The following is an 18,351-nucleotide window of genomic DNA, read 5'->3' as shown; positions in this document are numbered from 1 at the left end:
ATCCCAAAGTTCTTGGATATTCTGTTGGTTTTTTTTTTAAAACTCTTTTTTTCTTTTTGTTTTTCCATCTTGGAAGTTTCAGTTGTCATATCCTCAGGGTCAGGTAATTTTTCTTTCCTTATTTATGCCAGGTCTGCTAACGAGCCATCAAAGGCATTCTTCAATTCCTTTTCATCTGTATCATTCCTGTTTGATTCTTTCTTAAAATTTTTATCTCTCGCCTTACATTACACATCTGTTCCTTATGTTGTGTATTTTTTTTATTAAAGCCCTTAGTATATTAATTGGTATCTTTAAATCCCTTGTCTGATAATTCCAACGTTGCTGCCGTGTCTGACTCTCATTGGTTTTGTTCAGTCTGTTCAAACTGTCTCTTGCCTTTTAGTCTGTCTTGTGTTGTGTGGAAAGTTGAGCATGCTGTCGTGGGGAAAGGAACTGCTGTAAAGAGGCTTTTGATGACACAGCAGTGAGGTCTGAGTGCTGGAGGCCTGTAGTCCCACCAGGAGGCTCAGGCTTCTGGGGAGCAGGTGCCCTGGCTGCTGCCTTCACTGCGCTCAGTCCACTCCCCCTCAGGGGGACAGGATGGCTGAGGGGGGCTGGGCCGGGCATCTCCCTTCCCTCGGGCCAGTTAGGTTCTGCTGAAACCCAGCAGGACCGGCTCTGGTGGAATGGTTTCTCCTGGGCCCGGCCTTGTGATGAAGAAGAGAGTTCTGGGGCATTTTTTGAAATGGTTCCTGTTGGAGGATCTTTCTCCATATTGACTGTGAGGGTCTGGGAGAGCTCTTGGAGGTAAAGCTCACAGAAGTGTGGGGCCCCTATGACCGGGTCCCCTGGAATTTTTAACCCTCAGACTTGTGCACACGGAGTCTCCAACGACGCATCAATTGCAGTTGAGGTTTCCTCCCCCGGCACCCGGCACTGCCTCCCGGGGAGGAGTCAGCTCGTGGGGTCCGCTGCCTGGGTTCTGATTCTGTGTCTTCCTCTCTGGGCCTCGGCACCGTCTGCTCTGTGACTCACTTCTCGGATGGGTCTAAGAAGAACTGTTGCTTTTCCTGCGTGTCCAGCTTCTCAGTGGTTGGAAGGATGGAGTGGCCACTTCTAAACTCCTGACCTGCTGGCCTGGCAGCCAGGAGTCTAATCCTGTTTTTAAAACAGGGCTTTGGACATTTTCATTTTCCTGAACACGCTGCCAGCAGCAACCATGGCGATCGGGGTTTCTGGGTCCCTCGGGCCTCACCAAGGGGGCCCTCAGCTCTTGCTGGAGAAACTCCCCTCAGCTCTTTCATGCTTCAAGTAAAATCCCAATTTCTGACAAGATCTGAAACCGTAGCTTTTGGGTTTGTCACATATTTAAAATATTATACCACTGGTAAGCCCAGGAGAGGCATTATCCTGTATTAAGGCTGGTGTGGTTTCTCCTCTATGGATGTTTCGAGCAACAGTGAAGTGCAGGGATGATGGGCTTTGCAGCTGTTGAGGTCAAACCTTGGCCCGAGATGTTGTGTCCCTGTTTTCTCTTCACTGCTCAGCACAGCCCACGTGAGGCTCTGCTTCCCCTTGCCTCCACCTCATCTGCTTGACATGTTGATAGGAGCTTGGCCGGGCTGCCTGGCAGCTGAACTGGAGGCCATATGGCTTGTTCCATCGCAAAGGCTGTTCAGGAATGAAATAACATGTGGCCAGCCCTGCACAAGGGCCGCAGTCACAGAGGCAGGGCGCTTTCGGAGCGGAGCGATCACCGGGCCCTGCCCCTCGTTCCGACAGCATCAGCTTCTCCGATCATTTCCCGTGTACAGTAACCTTGCAAGATTAGGGGTAAAGTGAGGCGAAGACCGGAAGCAGGGAGAAAGTAAGCCACTTGCTGAAGGCACCAAGGCCAGTGGTAAATGCGGAGCAAGAGGTGAGATTTGTTAGCTGGGTCTCACCATGAAGTCAGCGGCTTTCAGCCACTTTCTTCCTCTCCCAGCAGCACCTCCTTAAGGAGCTGCTGGCCGTGTGGGATGGGAGGCTGTGTCCTGGGACGCGGTGTTCAGGAGGGAGACTCAGAAGCCAGCTGCTCGGTGGCGTCCTCTGTAAAGTGAGGATAAGCATTGGCCCACCCCCCGGAGGCTGCTGGAGGTCAGCCAGGGCAGCCCCGAGCCGTCGTAAACGTACAGTTCATCCGTTCTTCTGTTTGGCCATTCAGACAGTTTTTACTAAGCACCTTACCCACTCTCTGCCCTGTTTTAAGCCTGTGTTATATCTGTGAACAAAACAGAAATCCTTGCTTTTGTGGAGCTAACATTCTCATAAGTATGATTATAGACAGTGGGTTTAGGAGACACGGGACCTCTCCCAATGTTACCCCCTCTCTCCTTGGCTCCGAGGGTTCCTGAGAGCACAGCGTGAGAACCCTGCAGTGGGCCATGCCTCCTAATATCCGGGGCACTGTTCAGAGCTGGAGGGGGGGCATTGGAATTATATGGCAGCATTGACATTTTCCATTACGGACATAAACTCTTCCAGAAATACAGGTAGGAGAGAAGGATGGTGCCTGAGTTTGAGGGGCCAGTGTGGGAGCTCATTAGAGACGTGTTTGTGTGTCCTTCCTTCGCCATCTTGAACGCCTGTCTACAGCTGTGTGTCTAATTTTGTGTCTTATGCAAGATGATACTGTCCAGTGAGAGGATAAGAAGGAAATTTAGGTCTAAAATACTGATGATATAAACTGCATTGTCTAAAGGCTTATTTCCTTTAAAATTGAAGTGACAGCCCAGATAGCTTCTCTTAGCCAGCGAATGTGGGGAAAGTGGGAAACTTAAGAAAATTGTCTGGTTGAAGGTATGTTTCTAGATGAGGGTTGACTTGGTGGTGTCATCAGCAGAATGAGATGTACAGCTCTGCGGAGAGGGTAATGAGAGAAGCATCGTTGTTTAGTGCCTGAGCGACTCAGGAGGCGATGAACCCTGTTTTGTGATTATCTTCAATTATTTTCAGACGAGAGTTCCCATGCATGAAATTTGTGCACGAGTAGGGTCCCTAGGCCTGGCCAGCAATCAAGGCTGATCGGGGCCTTCTGGCTGCCAGCCAGGGCCTTCCTTCATTCCACGCCGCCCCCTGCTGGTCAGCACATGTCATAGCAAGCGATAGAACTGCCGGTCTCCTGGTCAGACTCCCGAGGGGACACTTTGCATATTAAGCTTTTATATATAGATAGATACTTACAGACATTTCAACCTTATCTTATTCTGCCTTCCCTCTTTGATTTTCAAAGATATCTGATAGAATTTCAACAGACTGAGTTGATTTTGGAGGGGGGCAATGTATATATTTTTTATTTTGCCATTTTAAAGAGCTAAATACCTCACAGGAGGGTCTTTGGCATTGTTGGGGTATCTCCGAAGACAGTTACACATTTCCCAATGTAAACATGCCATATAACATATAATTACCCCTTTCCCTCTCGCTCTGAAAAATGTAAAATACAGTTTAAAAAGCCAAGTAATCCAGATTTGTAATGCTTCTATAAATTCAGGATTAAATTAATTGATGAAACAAATTTCTGACTATTCTTTAGACTGATTCACTTTTGTCACCAACACTATTAGTTGGATTTCATGTCAGGATCATTTTCAAGCAGAAAAACATATTTTGCTACTTGACCCAAGTTTCTGCCCTCATTGCAAAGAGCCAAGAATAATAACGCCTGTGAATCACAGCCATTTCTTAATGGACCTTTTCCTGTGGACATCACCCTTACAGCACGGAGGATTCCAATGTCTTCGCGATAAAATTACACCTGATTGCACATCATCTGCCTTTGGCATCAAGCATGGTCAGATATGCAAGCGTTAAATCCGTGAGCACCGTGTCCACCACAGTGCGGCCGGTTGCATTTCCTAAGTCTATACCGATTTCCCTTTGGACTCAGATTTTACCTGCATTCATTTGTTTTCACTTTTTCAAAAGTTATCCTGTCCGGTGCACTCAGATGTGTCGATTTTACTCGTTTCTTTTCCTGTGCACACTGTTGTTTAGAGAAGGGAGCCTCCGGATAGAGAAGAAAGTGTTGGTATGAGGCGGACACGCAGAGGACTTGAGGTGTCTGTGTTGTATAGGAACATAGTAAACGCCGGGAACGCTAACAGGAAGCCTTTCTTAGACGGAGAGTGGTGAGCCTTTGAGAGGCCACCTGGTGTGGTAGGTAAAGCACATGGAGGGAACATAGCCCCAGGAAAGACCCAGAGCGTCACAGAGAGGTGGAGTCTTTGCAGTGAGATGGCCGCTCAACTTAGACAGGAAAAGGCATGTCCAGAGGAATGGCGGAGCTAGGCAGAGGGGCCCGGCCACTCCTGGATCCCTTCCGAGAATACTTACCAAGAGAAATGCAGGAGACGGAGTGAGTCTGGTGGAGCAATGGGAAAGGGAGAGGGGGAGATGTAATTATGGAAACAGGAATGAACAAAAGGGTGATATGTAGGCTTTATTTGTATATCTATTATGTCTGTTGTGTCAGAATAATGGCTTCTTTTCTTCCACCCCTTCTTCCTTCTATTGGTCCTTCCTTCCCTCCCTCCTTACCTCCCTTCCTCCCTCTTTCCTTCCTTCTTCCCCCCCACCCCCGCCCTTTTTTTGAGGGGGTTCTAAATAGTTTGGTCTAAATTATGACCATGCTAAAACAATGAGGTTGAGTCAAAGGGAGACGAACTTTTGTGAATAATACTCAATTTCATGGAAAAACTTGTGTGTAGTTGACAGTCTTTTCGTTACCTTTGAATTTAGTTCTTTTTCATTATTTTTCCACCAGTTCCTCTGGAAGTAATTGGCTAGCCCTGCGATAAACACATACTCATTTGGTTCGGGGTAATCTGTCTTCCCTGCATCTTCACTCACAGAGTTATCTTGAGGACTCCTTCCTGTTCCAGTGAAATGAGAAAGAGACGAATGGCATGCCAGGATGGGGATCAGTTTTCTAGGGGCTGGTTCTGCTGAAGAGCTGACATCAACTATGTTAAAAAGGCAATGAGCAGGCGGCTGTACTGCCCTGGAGTGGACGCGCAGTGTTCAGGTGGCGACATAGCGAGATGCAAAGCATCGCTCCACACAATGTCGTTATCATTGGCTGAGCTGGAGGTGGGAGGCAGAGAAGGGAATCAGAATGCCAGTTCTTACCACCATCTGTGAAGCCTTCCAGGCCTCCCAGAGCACACTCATATCTGGAAGAGGGGGAGCAGCAAAGAAGAGAGAGAGGAGGAGGAGGGGTGATGGAGGGGAGGGATATGGGGAGAGAGTATGGCTACTTGAGAACCACTGTGGTTTGGAGGGACTCAGAAGTAAGCAGGCGGAATGAATACCATCAAACACAACACTGTCTGCCTAGCGGTGGCCCCCCATCAGTTTCCACTTTGTTCTCTCACTTGTCTCAACTCCGATGACCTGAGCTGCCAGTGTATCTGAGTATCTGCCCGCTGCTGGTTCTGGGGCTGAATGGGTTGGCGGATAAAGGTCTCAGATGTTTGCTGAGCATCTCTGCGGGGGCTGGGCTTGGGGGAGGAGGCAGTGGTGAGCCAGTTACAGTTTTTCCTTGTTCATTTACCTAATTTAAAATATTGATGGAAGGCCTACTACGGGTCAGATACATTAGTAGGTGCAAGCACAGAACCTCGAATGACAGTGAACATGGGGGTCATTGGCAATTGTTTGCGTTGACGGCAGTGTTGTATGGACACATCCTCCTCTGTGCCTCCCGGGCTCATTTGCAAGAGGTTCTCTCAGGTGGTGGAAATGAGTGCCGTGGAGCTACATGCATCAACATATGTGACTCTTAGGAACAGAATGTCGAGCCAGAAGACAAAAATAAACATGAGCAATTTGCAGCATAGTAAATAGTTTGATTCCATTTATAAGAAGCCAAAAGCTCACAAGACTAAACAATATGCTGTTTAGGAATACATGCATATGGGGTAAGACTCGTATAAAAACAAGGGGATAAGAAACACAAAATTAAGGTAGAGCTCACCGCTGGCAGACGGAGAGGGAGGGTGATGGCGGGAGCACACGGTGTGTCGTGCTTTTGCCTAATCCTCGAAGGTACAGATGGTTTCTGGGTATTCAGCGGGTGGAAGGTAAATGGAACCTTGACATACATTATGAATATTACTGTGTAATACATTTACATTAAGTGTGTTTATGTTTAGTTCCTCATGTAAAGTGGTTTTAAAAGGGAGCGATGGATCATGACCTCAAGGAACTGATGCTTTTTTTAAAAAGAAATGACCTATAAGCAAGAAAGAGCCACTGAGAGCTGAAGAGATGTGACTCGATGATGTCGGCAGTTAGTCTAACGGTGGAGATTGGTTTTCACATCATTAGCTGTAATTCCAAGGAGAGGGTGGTGAGAGGCGTTATTATGGAGGTGTAAGTGCTGGAGAGCACATGGAAATAAGATTAATGGAACAGCTTTTCGAAGGAGGTGGCGTGATAGCTGGATCTTGAAGAATGAATAAAATTGTGAGCAACATGCATAGTGATCCACGTACTTTTGAAGAGGAAGCACTATGGACAAAGATATAAAACCCTGAGTCCAAGGGGGATGAGTGGAGGTAGAAGAGGGCATAGAGGAGATGCACGGTGAAGGAAAAAATTAAAGTGCTCTAAAAAAGAAAAAAGCCTTCCCTGCCCCAAGTGGCCACTGATCCACTTTCTGTCGTGTAGATGTCCCTGTTCTTTGCATTTCACATGAGTAAAGCCATGTCATATGTGGTGAATAAGAACCACATGAATCCAGGACATGACCCAAGAACGACAGAAGCCAGAGCAACCGGAACATACAGTGCCTGCTCGGTGCACTGGAAAGGTGGGGTGAGTTTAGACACTTGAGTATCAGGGGAAAGAATTGTGTCTTTAGCAACCACTGGGTAGAGCTCGCCTTTCTCTTGTGGAAATATAAAGGGTTGATTGGAAAAAGTCGGGGGAGGGTAGCAGGAGAACTTACCTTGGAAAGGCTCAAATGAGATCCTGAAGGTCTATCACAGGTGACCGTGGTGGAAATGGGGAAAAAAGGGATGAACGTGAGAGGTGGGGGAGATGGGGCCTGATCGCTACTTGAATTTGGAATGATCTGCCACTTGCCTCAGCTTACCTTTTGCTGGGGTTCGACATGGACTCCTGTATCCGTCTCATCTTGATATATACCCTTGATTTATTATTGCCACATAGAAAGCAACTTAGTAAAGAAGTTGCCAACGGCATTTTGGCTAGCATCTTCAGAACACTTCTCTGGGAAAGATGAGCAACATTTGACCACTACACACATTTATCCCAGGGCAAATTATGTAAAGACTAAGGCTGAATATACTTTTTCTAATTACAGTGTTGATTGATTAGGATATTGACAACTTACCTGTGATTTGATTACATCAGTGAGTTAATATGTAAAGGTACTACGTGTTAGTGTCTTTTCACCCAAAATATTGCATCTATTAGCGATTTTGTTTTTAATTCTTCAAGATAAAGAGGATTATTGTGTTCAAAAAGAGGTAAAGAGAAAATTCTTGATTTCAAGCAAAATCATTGTTGAAAATCTGCAGGTCTGTTGTGCTTTAGTAAGGACAATTACTAAACACATTTTCATCTTGGTGTTGAGCTCCAGGCTTCCTTGGTGGTAGCACCATGAAGAACAGGCGAAAACTAACCAGTGAACGTACCCTGCCAAGTGTGAGCAGTAGTTTTGTTATTGCTGCTGTTCATTTTTAAAAATTGAATCCTGCCCTAACCGGTTTGGCTCAGTGGATGGAGCATCAGCCTGCGGACTGAAGGGTCCCAGGTTCGATTCCGGTCAAGGGCATGTACCTTGGTTGCGGGCACATCCCCAGTAGGGGGTGTGCAGGAGGCAGCTGGTCAGTGTTTCTCTCTCATCAGTGTTTCTAACTCTCTATCATTCTCCCTTCCTCTCTGTAAAAAAATCAATAAAATATAAAAAAATAAAAATAAAAATTGAATCCTACTTGTAAGCTACTTCTTTTGAGATTTGCTTTCCTCACCTTCTCTCCTTAGAGTAACATCCTGAAAAATGTTTTAGTTAATTTAAAGACTTTGTGTCGTTGGAGTCCATATATCAATGTACAGTCAGGTGTCCCTATGTGGTCAGTTTAATTATTGGAGAAGAAAGGAAAATCTCACCTTGCTTCGTTCCTTTTTCCTGATGCGCTGATGATAGTTTATGTTGTGATGGAAGATGTCTAACTGTCTTGAAAAACCTCTTTGAGGAAATAACAACACTTTGCCCAAAGGTGTTTATTTTATCACTTTCTGGGATGTTTGGGGATTTCGTGATTACATGCCTACCAGGGTCCTTTGTTTCAGATCCTTAGGGCCTCCCGCTCAGCCTCTAATTGCTACCTGCTCCAGCTCTAACTGCCTTCTGTTAGGAATGCAGAGCCTTCCTGAAGCTGGAGGTGCTGGCCTTGGCTTTGATGTGGCATGCAGGTGTGCACCCACCCTGTGCGAGTCCGGGGGCGGAGGCATCGAGAGGCTTTTGTGGGGACACACTCTGTGCATTGAGGGCCTTTGGGAGGTTCAGGCTCAGTGTCTAGGAGGCGTGTGCACAGCTCTGCTGGGGTGTATGTCCCGGGTGGTGTCTGCCTGTAGCTTAGGGAAAGCGGGTCTGTCCGCACTGTGCTTAGAACATGGTAGTGCATGTCAGCTGGCAAGGGTGAAAGAGGGGCACCTTTCATCGATCAGCACCAGCGCATCTGGGAGCTGGCATCACAGTCTTCTCAAGCTGGTTTGTTAGGACAGCAGTGCCAGTGGTGCCCGTTACCCATGCTCTCCCGCTCGCTGCCTCTTCACTCATTGGCTTCTGAAGATGGTCTTTCTGACTCAGTGGGCCGAATTATCACCAGAAAGCCGTCTAAAACAATTACGTCTTTTTAAAAATTCTTTTCAATCTTTTATTTTCTGCACAGCAATCAAATACATATTGACATTCAGTAGTTCTCAAAATTCTCTTTCCTGTGGGACTTTGTAACGTTTTTGTTGTCAACTCATTGCTCCCTTAATCCCCTTCTTTTTATGCCTGTTTCCTTCTAGTTCATTTTTGCTCCATTTCCCAGCATGATCCTTGTTGTCAGTGTTTTAGACGTATCTGTTATCGACAGTGCTTTGGTTTATTTTTCCCCTTCAACTAGACTTTGCAATAATAATCCTTACTTAGGCGTAGTTCTGTGTCATTCTCTTTGAAACCAACATTTCTTTTACTGATACTGATAACATACAATTATTTTTTTCAGAAACAGCAGATTCATTCTTATTTGAACTGTTATGCTTTTCATTGTTCCTGAACTTAAAGTTGGAAACCTCACATGTGCAAATTCAGCTGTGCTGCTGTAATTATCAAAACCTGATTCCTTCCGCGAGTATGTTCTGTTTTGCATTTAGATGTTGGGGGGAATGAGGACAGGATGAGCAAAATAAGGCTGGAGGCAAAGAGAATCGTTTGGAATTTTACTTTGTATTACAAATAACTAATTAAACCTGCGTGTACCCCACAGAAAGGAAGACGTGACTGATAGCGAGCAGTAGGGTGACTGCTGAGTTTCACAAATTAGGGGGCTCTTCTGCTTCCTGTGGGTGGAGGCATTGAGAGTGATCATTATAAAGAACAATGCGAAGGAGGGAGTGAGCATATCTGACTTTTAATTGCTAGGACGCATCTATAGTCAGGAAAAATAGTTTTAAAAAGATATCTGGCCCTAGCCGGTTTGGCTCAGTGGATAGTGTGTCCGCCTGTGGACTGAAGGGTCCGGGTTCGATCCCGGTCAAGGGCTCGTACCTTGCTTGCAGGCTTGATCCGCAGCCCAGGTGAGGGCACATGCAGGAGGCATCCAATCGATGTGTCTGTCACATCGTTTCTCTCTCTGTCTTTCCCCTTCCTCCCTTCCACTCTCTCTGAAAATCAATGGGAAAATGCCGTCAATCTGGAGAGTACGTGTGCATCATGATAAACGCCGTTGGGTGGCTGATTCACTGTCAGGTGCGTCTCTCAGCTGACCCGACAGATGAGAGCGCGGCCCGCACTCTCGCAGCCTGGATCCTGACAGCGACTTAGAGAAATACGGCTGATAGTCATGAAAATCATCTTTGGCTAAAATTTGTCAGAGTTAGAGAGAAACATGACCTTTTTTACTTTCTTATCTCACTTAGATCACTAGGCAAAATGGTGAGTCCGTTTTCCCTCCTTCCTTCCTAGTGCTAGCACTGTGCCTGGTATATAGTAGACCAAGCATGTCAAACTCAAAGGCTAACATGGGCCAATAAACGAGGCATGCGTTTGACATGCTTGTAATAGACCCTCAATAAATGAGTGAACGACTCTGTTTCTGAATGCCCGGAGCACATCGCTGTGTTCCTGACCTTGCCTTTCACTTGACACTCCCCCATCTCCCCCCTCCCCCCTCGCCCCATCTTCCAGTCTGTCCTGGGTATCATTCCTTCAGGACCAAACGTTCTTGGTTATTTTGACAAACCAAATGCCGTTGATGGGGGAGGAGGAGAGGGGATAGGGGGGCAGGTGAACATGTCATCGAGGAATTGAGTACTGATTTCTCCAGCCTTCCTGTCCTCATCCTGAAAATGCCCCACGGGACTGCCAGCGCCTTGTGGGGGGCGGGAGGCCCGGACAAGAGCAGGGATGAGAAGCACTTCACAATGGGGCTCCTTAGACATGGAGGCCCCTCCCTGCAGGAACTTCGGGGCTCAGGGAGGGCTGGGCTCTGCGGGGAGACAGTGGGTGTGTGGTGTGGCCCCAGCGCGTAGCGGGGAGAGCTCTGTGGGCAGGTGGATTCCCAGCAGCCTGGCCCCCCTCACCCCCCAGGCGGCTCCTCAGGCTCACACCACCGCAGGCCCTTCCTGGGTCTCCTTTCTGGTTCTTGGGAGAAAACAATTGCATTGCGGTATTTTCGTCTTTAACGCTGCCCTCTTTCCCCCTCCTCTCCACTTCCAGCCATGCGGACTGAGAACAGGGCGCATTTTTGAGGTTTGCGAGTCTTCCTTCAAACAGAGGAAGACATGTGGTGGGTGTTTCCTTCCTCATGCCGTGGCCAAACCCTGTGTCTGTCCTTTTCATTCTGTTCAGTTTTGTGATGTCGCCACCTTCAACCCTTGGGAGGCAAAGTGGGGCGTGGAGGTGTTAAGTCTGTGCCGGTTTTCTTCAGCCTAAGGACGCACATTTTTAGGATCTATGATTGGGTGGGCATTTTCCCACGATGTCACATAAGGAATGAGAAGTGTGAGTTAAACTTGGGGTTCCAGACTCCAGGTACCCCACTGGCATCCCCCCTCCGGGGCTGCCCTGACCGCCCCCGCCTAGCGGGGACCCTCTGGCCACAGTTGGTTTCGCGTGGGGTGTCGTGGCTGACGCCGCTCTCGCCTGCTGGTCTCGGTCACGGAGGGCGGGCTCTCACCTCACACTTGCCTTGCTCCGGAGCCTGGACTGTGTGGGCCACTGAATGCGAGTCGGCTGTAGGAGGAATGGAGAGGGGACAGGGAGAGGAGGGGGAGAGAAGACCATTACGAGAGCTTTTATTTTTATGGTTTTTTGCTGCATAATAACAGTAGCCTTTATTAACAATTGTATGTGGAAGTCACGAAGGCAGGCAAAGTCCCTGATGTTAAACATGCTCAGTCCCTGTTCGTCCATTCAACAAACAGTTTTGAGCACACTCGGTGAGTCAGAGCCAGGGCGGGAGGAAGAATAAAGTAGAATTTCTACCCTCTTGGAGTAATATACAGAAATGCCTGAACCTGGGAGGGGCCTCCCTTTCGAATCTCTGTGAAACTGGAGTTTAGGCTAGTTTCCAACTCGGGAAGCTGGTCAGGACAGAGGCGGAAGAGGAACTCTTCATGTGTCATGGTGGCGATTAGTTCAAAGCGGCACCAGAAGAGAGGACAGGTGATCCGGCGCTGTCCCTGCGCGGAAACCCCGCAGTCTGCTTCATGCGGCGGCTGGCCGTGGGGTGGCCGGAGGCACGGGAGGGCTGATGTGAGCATCTGAGAAAGCGGGGCGGGGGTGGGGGGTGGGGGTGGGGAGCCAGGGTTTCTCTTCTCTTTTACTTCCTTCTGTATTTCTGAAAATAAAGGAACGCACATTGCGAGGTCACAGAGGGGCTGCCCGACCCCAGAGCCCAGTTTCCTGGCGCCCGTGGGCTGTCGTCAGAGCTGGAACTCTAGTCCGACCCGTGTTCTTTCTTCCCGCTCCTGCCGCGGGCCATCGGGCCATGTCCAGGCGCAGGGCCACGCAGCCTGTGATGTCACGCGCACCGGGCTGCTAGCCGGTGACAGGCGGGCGGTGGGTCTCTCTCCCGGAGATGTCCGGTGGGACCAGTGACAGGCCCTGGCCGGCCACAGTGTCCCCTGGAGCGAGCATGCCCTGAGTGTCCACATGGTGGCCCTGGCCTCAGCTCGCGCTGGAATTTCTCTCTCCTTTGTGGGTTGCATGAAGCGGTGGTTAGTGCTCAGTTTTCTCTCTCACCTGGAACATTTTCCCGTGGTTTGCTTTGCTCCATTGGCTCGATGGAAAAGCACAGAGGGCTGGAGCCACGCTCTGCTGTGTCCAGTTCAGCCTCAGTGAGGGACACACGCCAGCCAGCAAAGCCCATTTAGGAGTTCAGGCTGGAACTGGGAGCCGACGCGGGAGGGTACCGGCACTGCCCGGGGTGGGCACCGGCTCTGGTTACTTGGAGCGAGAATGATAAAACTCGATGATCACCTAAGACCGTGGTCGGCAAACTCATTAGTCAACAGAGCCAAATATCAACAGTACAACGATTGAAATGTCTTTAGAGAGCCAAATTTTTTAAAAAATGTATTTTATTGATTCTTTACAGAGAGGAAGGGAGAAGGATAGAGAGTTAGAAACATCGATGAGAGAGAAACATTGATCAGCTGCCTCCTGCACACTCCCCACTGGATATGTGCCTGCAACCAAGGTACATGCCCTTGACTGGAATTGAACCTGGGACCCCTGAGTCCGCAGGCCAATGCTCTATCCACTGAGCCAAACCGGTTAAGGCGAGAGCCAAATTTTTTAAACTTAAACTATATAGGTAGGTACATTGTTATTAACTTAATTAGGGTACTCCGAAGGCTTAGGAAGAGCCACACTCAGGGGGCCAAAGAGCCGCACGTGGCTCGCGAGCCACAGTTTGCCGACCACTGACCTAAGAGAACACTTTTGGAGAGTCAAGCTGAACGAAAGAACCTCTGAGTGTGACACGTTCAGTTCAGTTCAGTTCAGTTCCTTGCGATGATAAACTGTTTGAATAGGCGCATGGCTCGATGAAATTAAAGACTCGGGCAGAGCTACGGAGACCTAGGCCAGACCCTGTAAGGAATTGTGTAGGAATATCCCAGGGCTCTGAGCCTTGGGAGTGGGAGGAAAGCAACAACGGGCCCTGATGGACAGGCACGGGCAGTGAGCGCCCTTTTCATAGGTGACTTGTCAGGAGGTGGAATGACGGGCCGTGTCCTCGGGGAGAGAACAGTGGGCGGATTTGCCACTATCGTTTCTGTTTTGCTTCCTATTATCAAGGAAGATTGTTTAAGATATAAACTCAGCCGTGGGCAGAGCCCTTAGAGAAATGGACATGTGGGTGGCTTGTAGAACGCAAGCCTGTTACCTCATAGCGCTTCATTCTGTGAATCCTCTGCTAACATTCGGGCGTTTGACCTTGGGAAGGATTTAAACCAGAAGCACGTTTTTATGATGCCTCTTCCCTGACTCATGAAGTTGGCCCTGATATTGATTGAGCTTTGGCAGGTGATCGTTGAGCATTCTGCATGAATGGTGTGCCCTGTCTGTGACCACAGCGTGAATTATGACAGGCACTCTGGAAACAGACCTATGGGCGGGGGCGTGCGCCAGGGTCTAGAGGACGCATTCCCGAGTATGTTGCAAATGGGACAATAAAAATAAAGAAGTCTACTTTTTTACTTCATTTTTTACTTTGTATTATAAAGGCCATTTGCAAAATCTTAAATAATAGTCGTATAAGATAGAGATTTTAAGTGTTCCCATTTAACAAGTTGTGCACACGGTTTAGTTTGATTTAAATTAAAGCATTATTTGTAAATGAATCTTCTGGTTTGGGCCTCAGAGAGCAGCGGCTCTCGTGACCTGATGTTTACCGTTCTCACCATTTCCTCTCTAAGCAACAGGCCAGCCCAGATGTCATGATTTCCACCTTCTGATTCTCGGTGGCGAGGCGCAAGCACATCCAAATAATACAATGGAGACTTACAGTTTCATGCCATCTGCTAAAAATAAGACTATATACCCATCATGTGTTCACTTTCTAACATTTTCTAATTACCAGAGACATTTTGAGGTGCGAGGCAAGAATTTCAACCACATAAAAGTCATTATATGCAGCATCTTGAGTCAGAGTTAGAGAATTATCATTTTTATGTTCCTCCTTAACCTTATTTTCCCACATCCTTGCTTACTGCCTTTAACCAGTGTCCCATTCGGTTTGCAAAAGAAATAGCATCTGAGCCACCCTGGGAAGTCTACGTCAGACCCCGGGGTCTGGGAGGGGAGCTCCGTTGGCTGCCCACCTCCTCAGGCCGCTGATGTGCCCACGGAGACTCTCCTGCTACTCCTGGTAGAAGGAGAACATGTTACAGGAATTGCTTTAGCTATTGATTTTTTAAAAATTGAAAGGCTGCCATAGCCACCCTTGCTGCTGTGACCCTTCTAGAAACACTGGTGCGAATCCTGGGATAGGTGGGCTGACCTTTGGGAAATGCTGCCTCTTCAGTCCTGAGCTCCCATCCTCCCGTTGTTCCTTGGGTCGGAGATTGCAAAACCTTTGTCGTAGGGCCGGGAAAGACGGTAAATGAGTGAGTAGAGGAGGGTGGGGGTCAGGGCAGGCCCAACTCGAGTCATAGAAGGTGGATGAGTATGTGCCATGCTCACGGGAGAGACTAGGAGGTAAGATTTGGAATCGCTTAAGGTTTATGAGACAGTGCTGGGGAAACGATTCTGTGTTAAATACAGTGTCGTACTCCAGAAGAAAATGACAGACCCTGACTGAAATGCTCACTGTGCTCATCAAGTTAGAGAGTAATGAGTTGTGGGAGTCAGAGGAGGGGCAGTTATCCATAATAATGAAAGCATAACATGCTAATTAGACCGGACGTCCTTCCAGACGAAGCCGGGGCTGCAGCCTTGGGATCCAGGCAGCCACCGAGGCTGTGAGGGAAGGATCCAGGCAGCTGCCGTGGCTACGAAGGCCTACTGTTGCACGAATTTTGTGCATCGGGCCTCTAGTTTTGAATGAAAACCTCTCCTTCCGGTTTTCATACCTGCCAACCCTCCCTATGTCCTTTCCTTCTATACACAGAGCTTAATGAGCCTAAATGTAACACGTTCCCTTTTGAAAATGTACATTCAGTCCCTCTAGTTCATAAGCTACAGGTCCAAGGTTCTGTGTCCAGAATAGTCCCTCTACTTATGCTTTAAGTAGAGAAGTTGTAAGGGAGATGCAGGTGGTCTTTGAGGAAACTTTATGTTTATGTTCAGAAACTGAGTTCCCTTCTTTATGGTTTAAAATTTATATATATATTTGAAATACAAAGCAATCTTTGAAGTAGGCTAGAAGCCAGCTAAAGCCACGTGGTCACAGAGCAGGCTCTTTGTAAACACCAGTGACTGGGGGAGGGGCTGGAGGGGACGTTGTTCTGTGGGTGTCCACTCACCCTGTTCTGAACGGGCTGTAAGCGTTCTGAGGGCTGCTTAGCTTTGCCATTCACGGTAATGGGGGGGGGTGATCTTCCTGTTTACCTACTGCTACAACAAAAGGCTTCTGGTTCAGAAAATTAGAGGAGCATGTGAAATTTAAACACGAATATAAAACAAGTCTCTGAAATATTCCCCTTGAGTGTTGGTGTTAATTATTACAGGAGAATTTTAACCTCAGAACCCAAGCCTCAGCTTCTGGACCTCGAATCTGAACCAAATGACGAAAGAATTTGTTCATAGAATATTTTAAATTTCACTTTAGTTGTTTTCACAAAATACAGAGGCTCAGTGGCCTTGTACTAGGTTTTTATCATCTAGAGGGGCTGCAGAGTTACAAAGGCTTTATTTGATGATCTCGAAGTAAACATTTTGAAGAGTAAACATGACTTTTTAATATCCTGGCAGGGGAAATATTTTAAAGGTAACATTCAAGCTTTTCAGAAAGAATTGCTTTTTTATTTAAATACTAGAATCACAGTGCACAAAATTCATGCACAGGGGTGGGGGGGGAAGGGGTCCCTCAGCCCAGCTTGCAACCTCTTGCAATCCAGGACCCCTCGGGGGATGTCTGACTGCCGGTTAGGCCCGAACCCTGTAGGACATCCCTCTCACAATCCGGGACTGCTGGCTCCTAACCACTCACCTGCCTGCCTGCCTCATCATTCCTAACTGCTCTCCTGCCTGCCCAATCACCCCTAACCACTCTGCCTGCCTGCCTGATTGTCCCTAACCACTCTGCCTGCCTACCTGATCTCCCCTAACCGCCTCTGCCTCGGCCCCCACTGCCACGGCTTAGTCCAGAAGGACATCCGGAATGACATCCAGAAAGTTGTTCGGCTGTCCGGTCTAATTAGCAGATTACGCTTTTATTATTATAGACAATAGTCCCCCTTGGTAGGTTCCAAGACCTCCAGTGGATGCCTGAAACCAGGGTCAGTACCGAGTCCTGTTATACTAGGTTTTGGTTTCCCTACACAAACATACTTATTGTAAAGTTTAATGCCTTTTCCATCCTAACTAAGAATTGTCACACGCTGTGGCCACAATTTTTGTGGTCTGAGTTGCGACCGCAAAGCTAGCACGCATTTCTTTAGCCTTTTCACAATTTAATGGCTAGAAGAGTCGGTCTTACTGTAGGTCTTAGCAACCACAACATCCAATTTTTTTCTTTTCTTAGTAAGTTGAGAACTTCCACCTTTTTCCTTGAAAGAAGCACTTTATGGCATATCCGAATTGCCAGCCTCACTCCCCTTTCGCTTCGGGGCCATGAGGAGTGAAATAAGGGCGACTTGAACGTGGCCTGAGACACCTGACAGTCCATCTGATCACCACGGCAGTTACTAGGAGACCCCTGGGCGGGTGTGCGTGCAGCGTGGAGACGCCGGACAAAGAAGTGATTCAGGGCCTGGGCGGACGGAGCGGGATGGCGCAGGAAGGTGCGAGATTTAAAATGTGAATTGTCGATTTCTGGAATTTCTCATTTAGTGTTTTTGGATTACACTGGACCATGGGTAACCAAAACCTAGAAAAGCAAAACCAAGGACTGAGGGCTACTGTAATTCCATTTATATACTTTCCTAAATTCATTTATTAACTTTAACTTATGCAATTTTCTAGGAAAATTGTTTATACAAAGACAGTAGCTTGAAAAGAATGTTCAAACTTTTATTTCTGGGCTGTGTTTCCATTATTTCATTTCTTGGCATAAAGAGCAATGATTCTCACGTTTTCACCTGAGCACATACAGACTTGTCTAGCTGTCCTCTCGTTTAAAAGGGAAAATGCCGAGAGCGCCCTCATGCCCGCTTTGCTTCAGCTACATCTGTCACAGAGACTCCCTGCACAGTGTCCTCAATTCAGATAGTGCTGCGTGGAGCCGATGTTTTTAACGGAAGTGAGAGTAGGTACATTAAAATTTTTGTTCACTAGCGCAGGAACGCTAGCACATCACTCCTCTCAGAATAAGACAAATGAGGAACTTGCCTAGGATCTGTGAAGTAAAACTAAAGTGTCCCACTCATGTTGTGGAGTGGGGCAGAATGAGGGATGAGGGTGGCAAGTTGATCATAATGAAAATAGGGAAAGAAAAAGAAGGGAAGAAAGTGAGGAATAAAAGGGAAAGATGCAAGAGAAATGGAAGGGGAGGAGAGAAACATGGGGGCTCTCATGATTCATTCATTCATTTCTTCATGTGCAAATATTTATTTTGTGCCCAATGTGTGAGGCTCTGGGAATTTTAAGCAGAGAATCAAACTAGTCCTTGTGTTCTTCCGGTGGATAAAATTGCCATTCCACCCACTGAACTGATGGAAAAGAAGGTGAAAAAGTTGACCTAGAATGGAGAGGAAGGATGTGCAGTGGTATGAGCAGGACATACAGAGACTTGGTGCCCAAGGACAAAGAGAGATGGAAGATGAACTTCTCCTCCTTCTCGTGGCACAGAACTGTGTCCCCTTCCTCTCACAGTGCCTGTGTTCTGTTTCTGTTCTCATCCTGTTCAGGGTAATGACCCCCTGGGCATATTGAGGGTCACACCCATGCAACCATCCATCCATCAGAACAAATGTGTGCTG

General features: G+C 47.6%; 1 protein-coding gene across 2 annotated transcripts in view; it reads left to right on the top strand.

The window, feature by feature from the left end:
• The window catches only part of SMYD3 (SET and MYND domain containing 3), a 520,625-nt gene that overhangs the window by 401,898 nt on the left and 100,376 nt on the right, over window positions 1-18,351 (top strand). The window contains exon 1 of one of the 2 annotated variants that reach the window (XM_036354754.1): window positions 1,814-1,900. The exons of the other annotated variant lie outside the window; for it this stretch is intronic. The gene's annotated coding sequence lies outside the window, so the exon portion shown is untranslated. Of the gene's footprint in view, window positions 1-1,813; window positions 1,901-18,351 lie in introns of those variants that run through there. 2 annotated transcript variants of the gene reach the window in all.

The sequence above is a fragment of the Myotis myotis genome, unplaced genomic scaffold, assembly GCF_014108235.1.
Source record: "Myotis myotis isolate mMyoMyo1 unplaced genomic scaffold, mMyoMyo1.p scaffold_m19_p_21, whole genome shotgun sequence".
In the NCBI taxonomy this organism is placed as follows: Eukaryota; Metazoa; Chordata; class Mammalia; order Chiroptera; family Vespertilionidae; genus Myotis; species Myotis myotis.
The sequence above is the reverse complement of the archived record's forward strand: the minus strand, read 5'-3'. Positions and strand labels throughout refer to the sequence as shown.